We start from the raw sequence: 9,319 nt of genomic DNA on the forward strand, positions 1-9,319 counted from the left end.
TTGTAGATATTGAAACTGACACGGAAGTTTAGTAACTTGCCCTGAGTCAATAGAATGACATTGATGTTAGTAAGTTAACTCATTTGATTTTAACCCTGTGAGGTAAGTGCTATTTTCCCCATTATAAGAATGAAGACTTTGTGGGCGTTACACAGTTAGTTAGTGTCTGAGGCTGGATGTAAACCTAAACTGATTCCAAAGTTCTGCACCCGTTGTGTCACCTAGCTGCCCCCATGTAGGGAAACAAGGCAACCAAACACAGGTCATCTGTTTCCTATCCATTAATCTCTCTACTATATCTGTATACCAGACCTACACAGCTGCAAAAATTCTGCTGATTCAGACTAGAGGGGAAAAAATACCCCTCAGCAAAATTTAGATCACTGAGTCCAGGGTGGAGTTTGAGCCTGAATTAGTCAAATTCTTATTGTCTAGCTTTAGGCATAGAGATGTGATGAAACCACTTTATAGAGTGAAGAAACTTTTGGGAGTCATCTTCCTGGTCTTATTTTTAATCTGGAGGTAACAGGACAGGGTGGGGAAAAGTAAAGGTTGCTTCTTAAGTTCCATCAAAATACTGTTCTGCAAAACCATGGGCAAAAATTTGGAACGAAGTACCCAGGAAAATGGCATTGGGTCTTAACAGAATACCACCATGAATTTATTGGAGCCCAGGGAAGGCAAATCCAGATCAAGGACATCTCTTACTGAAGTCCCACTTGAGACCCTGCCTTCAGGACACCAACCACAGGAACTCCTACCTGCTTTTAGGACATCCTCAATCTTTAAAGCCTCTGTCATTCCTGCTGTGGGTAGGGAGTTTCCTAAAAGAACTGCTCTATGACCCAACCTAGTGAATGGTCAAGCCAAACCAGTTTCTACTCTTGGTCCTCTTTTCTTGCTAAAATGTTTTCCTTAGAAAACTTATCCAGTTCTATCATTTCACTTATCAATTCTAGAAGACTCCCAAATTTATAAAACCACTCTCATCTTTGATTCCACATTTCTAAGTACTTGACATCTCTACTTGAATATGCTGCTGACATCACAAGCCAAACTGGCTTATAAATTGACCCCATATATTTTCTGAGGGAGAAACATTGGAAACATATTATTTTATCAGTAGAAATGACATTAAAGAAGAGGCACTGATATCTGCTTTGCTCTGCATCCTAATAACCATTGAGGACTTTTTGCCTAAGGAAGAAGCTGAAACCTGTGTGTGGTAGCTCTCCCATTAGAATGGTGAGCTCCTGGAGAAGAGGGGCTATCTTAATTTTTTTTATTTGTATCTGTACCTAGCACTTAGCACAGTGATTTGTCCATATTAAGAGGCAATGGTTTTTATTCATTTATTTATTCATTCATATATATGACAGTCCACTTATTTCCATGGCTTTGTACAGGCTATTCCCATGCCTAGAATCATCTCTCTCCTCCTCCTCTGCCTCTTACTGCTCTTGGCTCCATTTAAACTTCAGTTTAAGGACCATTTCCTACATGGGGCTTCTCTTGATCTTTCCCCCAATTTGTTAGTGCTGTCTCCCTGACTCGGAAATTACTTTGTATTTACTTGTATTAATCTACTTGTATTTGTATTTACTGTACTCACCTTTACTTCCCTAAAGAACCTTGAAAGTGGAAACTGTTTCATTTTTTGTCTTTCCAAAGTGCCGAACAATGCCTGACAAATATTAAGTGCTTCATAAATATTTGTTGACTTGAATTAAATGTTGCACATTTAACTCATCATCCTCATCCTCCTACTACCATCCCCAACTTCACCTCTGAACCAGCTTTTTCTGACTTGCCTGATTAAAAACATTTTTGATATATAATTTTATACATATATCAAGCATAGATATAATATACACACATATGACATATATAATGTATATGTTCTGTTATTACATTTAGATATACTTCTCTCTTTTTTTTCAGGTTAAACATTTTTATTTATATTTATGTTCGAATCTCTATCTCTCCTCTCCCTCCCCCCTTCCCAAGGCAGCAAACAGTCTGATAAGGGTTATACATATATGATCATGCAAAACATTACCATATTTATCACTTAATGAAACAATGTGAAAAGTAGCATGCTTCAGTCTGTTCCATCAATATCAATTCTTTCTTTGGAGGTAGATAGTATGTTTCATCAATATTCTTTTGGGATTGTCTTGGATCATTGTATTGTTGAGAATAGTCAAGTCATTCACAGTTCTTCATTGAACAATATTGCTGTCTCTGTGTACAGTGTTCTCTTGGTTCTGCTCACTTCCCAATACATCATTTCATACATGTCTTTCCAAGCTTTTTTGAAGTCATCCTGTTTGTCATTTCTTACTTCACAGTAGTATTCCATTACCATCATATACCACAGTTTGTTTAGCCATTCCCCAATTGATGGGCATTCTTTTGATTGCCAATTTCTAGCCTCCACAAAAAGAGCTATTATAAATATTTTTGTATAAATGGGTCTTTTTCTCTTTTGGGGGATGTCTTTGGGATATAAACCAAGCAGTGGTATTGCTGGATCAAAGGATATATGCACAATTCTATAGCCCTTTGGGCATAGTTCCTGATTGCTCTCCAGAATGGTTGAATCTTTTCACAACTCCACCAACAGTGGATTAGCATCCCAGTTTTCTCACAATCCATTTAATAATCAATATTTTCCATTCTTGTTATATTTGCCATTCTAATAGGTATAAGGTGATATCTCAGAGTTGTTTTAATTTGCGTTTCTCTGCTCAATAATGACCTAGAGCATTTTTTCATACGATTATTGATAACTTGGATTTCTTTGTCTGAAAACTGCCCGTTCAAATCCTTTGACCATTTAGCAGTTGGGTAATAACTTGTATTTTTAAAAAATTGACTCCGTTCTTTATATATTTGAGAAATGAGGCCTTTATCAGAGATAATTGTTTCTAAAATTCTTTCCCAGTTTTCTACTTGCCTTGTGATCTTGGTTACATTAGTTTTGTTTTTTAAAGCTGTACCAACAAGAGGAAGGAAGTTAGGACTTGGTCTAACTCCTGAAGCCCTTTCCAATTAAAAGATCATGTAGGTTCTTGTCAAGTTGAATCTAGACAATGAACATGGTGCCAGAAACCTGTAATTCCTGATACTATGGAAAGCTGAATTCAGCAGTTCACAGACTACAGCCAATCCGGCATCCACACTGTCTAGCACCAACATAGTGAGGCCCTGGGGGAGGGGTGGGAGGAAAAGAGTGTTATACCAAGCACACTAAGGTGGAGTTAACCATGCCAGGTCAGAAAGCAAGTCAATATCCATTCTGATTAGTATTAGTGTCTGCCACACTGCACTTCTACCTTGGATTGGATAGGGAGATCTATTTTCAAATGAATGAATGAATAAAATGAAGATTGTATCTAGCCAAGGGAATCCAACTTATTGTTAACTATTGTGTTCTGCTGAAGAGATGAATTTGTTTATGAACAAATTTTCCTTGCTATCCATGCCTATCTCTGATAAAGAGGTGGCCTTTCTCTTTGCCAAGGCAAACCCCTCTTTGATCCCATCCCCTCCTATTTTCTCTAGTAGATTGTCCCCTCCATCCTCCCCACTCTCTCTTTAATCTTCAATCTTTATTAGCTGCTTTACGATGCCTACAAACACAGCCATATGTCCCAGACCCTTCAAAAATACCCACCCTTCATCCCCGAATCCTTGCTAGCTAATATCTTGTTTTTTCCTCCTTTTTGGCCAAACTCCTTGAGAAAGCCCTCTGCAATAGATGCCACTACTTCTTATTAATAGAAAATCCTGGTTCAGGTCTCACCCTACTCAGTTAAAGGCAAGTTCAGGAAATAAGAGAAAAATGAATGTATTAGCACACCAAGGCATCAAGCAGTTAGAGCATGGGCTACCTCTAGAACCCAAACTGCAGACTACAGTTTGACATAGTGTGACCATGGGCAAGTCACTTAACCCTCTTTGCCTCAGTTTCCTCATCTGTAATATGAGCTGGAGAAGGCAATGACAAAATTCTTGAGTATTTTTGTAAAGAAAACCCCAAATGGGGTAATAAATAATAAGACAGACTGAAATAACTGAAAAACAACAACAAAACAATTTACACATAAGGGTAAGACAGTCTTCATTGGTAGACCTCTCCATAAGTGGAATTAGCATCACCTCCCCATTACATTGGGAGATGGGAGCAGCCCTCAGGTGATGGAAGTAGTCTTCAGGAGATGGGATTAGTGCCCTCTCCTGAAGTCTGGCTGAGGACCATACCTAAAGGTTGAGCAAGGTTAAAAAACATGGGGGGTCACTCAGACTATTCCAGCGACTGACTTTGTACCCGCTTTGGTGCTAACCATATTTATGGTGCAGCACCAAAATTGAACTTATGTCATTCAAACAAACAAGTGGTCAAAGACCACTGATTGGTGTTAGGGTTAGGGTCCAGGGGCTGATCAAGGGTTGTTTCCTCTGCTGGGCTGAGGTCAATCATAGGGGTGATGTATCTAAGGTTGTCCATTCAGTAACCTTGGTATTACTGGTTGGCAGGAAAAGTCCCTAACCAATAACTCAGTTGGTCTCTACACCAAAACATATTTGTAGCCCATAGACTCTAGAAGTTAAATAAAGTCAATCTGCAGGTGTTCATCAGGCAGCACCACCCACTTCCTCTACCCCCTTTTGTCACAGTTTTCTTCCATGAGGAGTTAAACTGTTGACAATAAAGTTAGCTAGAGACCACATGATGGGCCTCTTCATAAACACTTTGGACAAACCATGACTGGAGAAATAGCAGAACATGGACCTCAGTTCTCAGATCAGCATCAGTCAATGCAGAAGTGATAAGGAACATACAGATAAGGTAGCAGGTTCACAACACACAGAAAACCAATAAAACAAGCAAGATTCCAACAGGGTGAATAAAGAAACCCAATATAGTTGTAGCTTCAAGGGTGTTAAGTCCTTTGTAAGCATCCATAATCTTCAGGAATCCAGCAAGTACCTCCTGTGTAAACTCAAACAGCTGTGTATGGATCAGGGCAGGTTTGTGGAGGTATTTTCCTCAACCACCTCTGGATTCCAAGTCACTTACGGAAATTCTATAGCTGCTAAAGCTTGCTAGTGATATGGCTTAGTATATTTTAGTAAAACATGTCAAAATCTAATCAGATTGGCCCTCTAGTAATTAGCTCATGTAGTGAAAACCAGTTTGAATTTTATGGATCTAATTTTATTAATAATAAAGCTATAAGAATACTAAATTAGGAACTTATAATTCACCTGGAACTTCAGGTTTTACATGGCACTTTCTGTTTCTATCTTTACCCAAACCCTGTATCTGATATCTTCAATAGGCTGAAGGAAGAATCTTCTTCTTTTTTTTGGTGAGGCAATTGGGGTTAAGTGACTTTCCCAGGGTCACACAGCTCGTGTCAAGTGTCTGAGGCTGGATTTGAACTCAGGTCCTCCTGACTGTAGGGCTAGTGCTCTATCCACTGTGCCACTTAACTGCCCCTGAAGGAAGAATCTTGAAAGGATCCCTGAGGACTTGATTTGAAAAATGAGGCCTTCTGTCCCTTACTATGATTGGACAGAGATTTCAAAAATAGGGAAATAATTTCAATTTTTAAACAATTATTAGTGCAATTTTACATATAAAATCCTTAATCCAATTTTAGAACTTCTTTCTAAAACATACTCAAAGCCTATATTGCCATTAGAAGCATTTGGAAGCAAATAATTTATATTTATGCTATCCTTAGATTACTAACAGTCTCATCTCTTCCTCATTTAAATCCAATTCACTGAAAGTCATGACATCATTCTGATGTCATGGTCCTTTTCTAGAACAAAGGACAAACAACAACAACATCAGTCCAATCTTGTTTCTTTTTCAAAGTATATTGTTCCATTTAAATTTTAAAACTCTTACATCTTTTGAGTGTGTGTGTATGTATGTATGTATGTATGTATATGTGTATTCTTCATATTATCCTGAAAGAATAAGATTCTTGAAGGACCTAATCTTATACATAAGTATATAACTATTAACAAAAGGATGGCAAGCCCAAGAACCCATTTATTTAGTTGTTTAGGCTATGGAGTTGACCACAAATTCATATTAAAATAGTAAGATTTTTCATATTTGTATCCTATTATAGTAACACAGATGTTTTAGTATTAACCTATTAATGAGTAGATTTAGTATTGCAGCAACAACAACAACAATAAAATCTTCTACTGTTCACCTGCCCTGACTGTAGAAATTTGCTTTGAAAGGAAAAGGAAAGACATAGTATTGACAATATCAAGACTATCTCCTCAGGGAAGCAGGTGAATGACATAAGCCATAACAGAGGGGAAAAAAAAAATCCCTTGGCAATGTGTGATTCCAGGCAAGAGTCATACTTAATAGGCAATTACACAGCAAAGTTCCACATTATTCACAGGGTATCATAACCAGGCTCATAATTTTCCAGGTGGGAAGATTTCCTGTTCAGAAAGGAAATAGCACAATGGGTCCAGAGATTCCTACCTTTACCTATTCAAATTCATCCCCTCAGTTTTTCCCAAGGACAGACATTCATCTTTAGTAGTTCTCAGACTGTATCCAAAGGTTGAGCAAAGGTTAAAATATAGGGGTCACTCAGACTAACTCTGTCACACTGGCTGATTTCATACACTTTCTTCCCACTATATTCTAAACCCTTTGCATTCTAGCTTCTGACTGCATCATTCCACTAAAAGTACTTTCTCCAAGTTTACCAATGCTATCTTAATTGTCAGATCTAAAAACTTTTTCTCAGTGTTGATCCACTTTGACCTCTCTATAGCCTTCACGCTATTGATTATCCTCTTCTTCTAGATATTCCTTCCTTTTTAGGTTTTCATGACTTTTCTTTCTCCGGGTTCTCCTGCCACCTGTATCACTGTTTATTCACAGCCTCCTTTGCTTCATGCAGGACATGCTTATTAGTAACTGAGAGTGTCTTCCAAGGCTCAGTCCTGGGCCCTCTTCTTTATATTATGAGATTTGATACTATGAGAGCTGATTTCATCAGTTCCCTTACATTCAGTTATCATTTCTACAAAGATGATTCCCAGATCTATTTATCTAGCTTAACCACTGTGCTAACTACATTCACATCACCAATTGATTTTTTTTTTTTTTTTTTTTTTTTGCGGGGCAATGGGGGTTAAGTGACTTGCCCAGGGTCATGCAGCTAGTAAGTGTCAAGTGTCTGAGGCCGGATTTGAACTCAGGTACTCCTGAATCCAGGGCCAGTGCTTTATCCACTGCGCCACCTAGCTGCCCCTTACCAATTTATTCTTTTTTTTTTTTTAAGCAGGCATAGTTCATTTTATTCAATGTATATTAAAAAAAAAAAACATCTTATGTGGTTGCCACAGCAGCTGCCTGGGTCCTCTGGACAGACACCCGAGTGTGAGTCTTCACAAGATGGTTGGTGAATTCCTGATAGGGAGACTTAGTAAACACAGTCTCCTTCCACAGGTCTGGGGTTAGGTAGCTGTATGTTTTGGAGATGGCATCGAAGGTAGCTTTAGCAAAGTTGCCCAGAGTGGCAGTACAGCCCCTTGCAGAAGTGTAGCAGTCATCAATTCTAGCCATCATCAGGAGCTTCTTAGGCACAGGAGCTGAGACAATGCCAGTACCTCGAGGGGCAGGGATCAGGCGCACCAAAACAGATCCACAGCGCCCAGTGACCTTGCAGGGCACTGTGTGAGGCTTGCCAATCTTATTCCCCCAGTAGCCACGTCTCACAGGAACAATGGACAGCTTGGCCAGAATGATAGCACCACGGATAGCTGTGGCTACTTCCTTGGAGCACTGGACACCCAAGCCAACATGGCCATTGTAGTCGCCAATGGCCACAAAAGCCTTGAACCTGGTCCGTTGTCCGGCTCTAGTTTGTTTCTGAACAGGCATGATCTTCAGAACCTCATCCTTCAGTGAAGACCCCAGGAAGAAATCTATGATCTCAGATTCCTTAATAGGAAGGGAGGAAAGATAGATCTCCTCCAAAGACTTGATCTTCATGTCCTTGATGAGGCGGCCCAGCTTGGTGACAGGAACCCACTCCTTATCCTAGGCCTTTCCTCCTCGGGCCCGCGGCCTCGGCCCCCAGGGCCAAAGCCACTACGGAAGCCCCCTCAGCTCCAGGGCCCCCGGGGCCTCCAGCTCCTCCTGCAGCACCAGCATCGTCCACCATTTGGTGTTCATTAAAAGTAGAAGCCCAATTGATTCTTGGACATATTGAATCAGATGTCTTATAGATATTTCAACCTGAACATGTCTAAAATAGAACTCACTGTCTTTCTTCCAAAACCCACAACTCTTCCAAACTCTTTTATTATTATCAATGATATCATTCTTGTCACCTCCTCGTCACTCAGTATTTCAACTTTAGTATCATCCCCAGTTCCTCTCTAGGGCACCTAGTGGTAGAGTGGATAGAACACCAGGCCTGAAGTCAGGAATATCTGAGTTCAAATAGAGCCTCATACATTTACTAGGACCCTGGGAAAATCCTTTAACTCTTCTTTGCCTCAGTTCCTCATCTGTAAAATAGAAACAATGGAGAAGGAAATGGCAAACCACTCCAATATCTTTGCCAAGAAAAACCCATGGACGAAGTAGAGTCAGACGTGACTGAATGGCCAAATAACGACAAAATCCTCTCTAGAACTTATTCCACATATCTAGTCTGTTGCTAAGACTTATCATTGCTACTTTCACTAGTTAATAACCACCAAAAGTTCACTAAGTTGTGTATCTATCATCAGAACAAAATTATCATATAACTGCAATTACTGGTTATTCTAGCACTAAAAACCAAACTGTAATAGAATATTTGAAAGTATTGCTAAAACTGACAGTTAAATGGGAAGACTATTTCCCAAGTACCTACCCTAAATCTTTAACTTTAAAAGTTCAATATACATCTACCCCAGTGTTCAAACTAAGGACACTAACTCTTAAAGCATTTTCCCATCCTTTTACCAAGACTAGCATGAGGTACTTTATCAAACACTATTAAACTCTATTTGCAGAATTATCCTGACTACAAGTTTAATAACTGGCAAATAATAGTAAGGTTACTTGGTATGATATGTTCTTGTTGAAGCCATGGGAGCGTTTTGTGACAGTTATTTCTTTTGGAAGAGGTTCACGAACCATTTTTTAAATAATTCATTCTAGAGGGGGCAGCTAGATGGCACAGTAAATAGAGTACTGGCCCTGGATTCAGGAGGACTTGAGTTCAAATCCGACCTCAGACACTTGACACTTCTTAGCTGTGTGATC

At 39.3% G+C, this 9,319-nt stretch overlaps 1 pseudogene; it reads right to left on the reverse strand.

Annotated features, from left to right (window-relative positions):
- Positions 1 to 7,380: 7,380 nt before the first annotated feature.
- Positions 7,381 to 8,225, reverse strand: LOC122736861 (annotated as a pseudogene).
- Between the last annotated feature and the right edge of the window lie 1,094 nt (positions 8,226 to 9,319).

The sequence above is a fragment of the Dromiciops gliroides genome, chromosome 1, assembly GCF_019393635.1.
Source record: "Dromiciops gliroides isolate mDroGli1 chromosome 1, mDroGli1.pri, whole genome shotgun sequence".
NCBI lineage: Eukaryota > Metazoa > Chordata > Mammalia > Microbiotheria > Microbiotheriidae > Dromiciops > Dromiciops gliroides.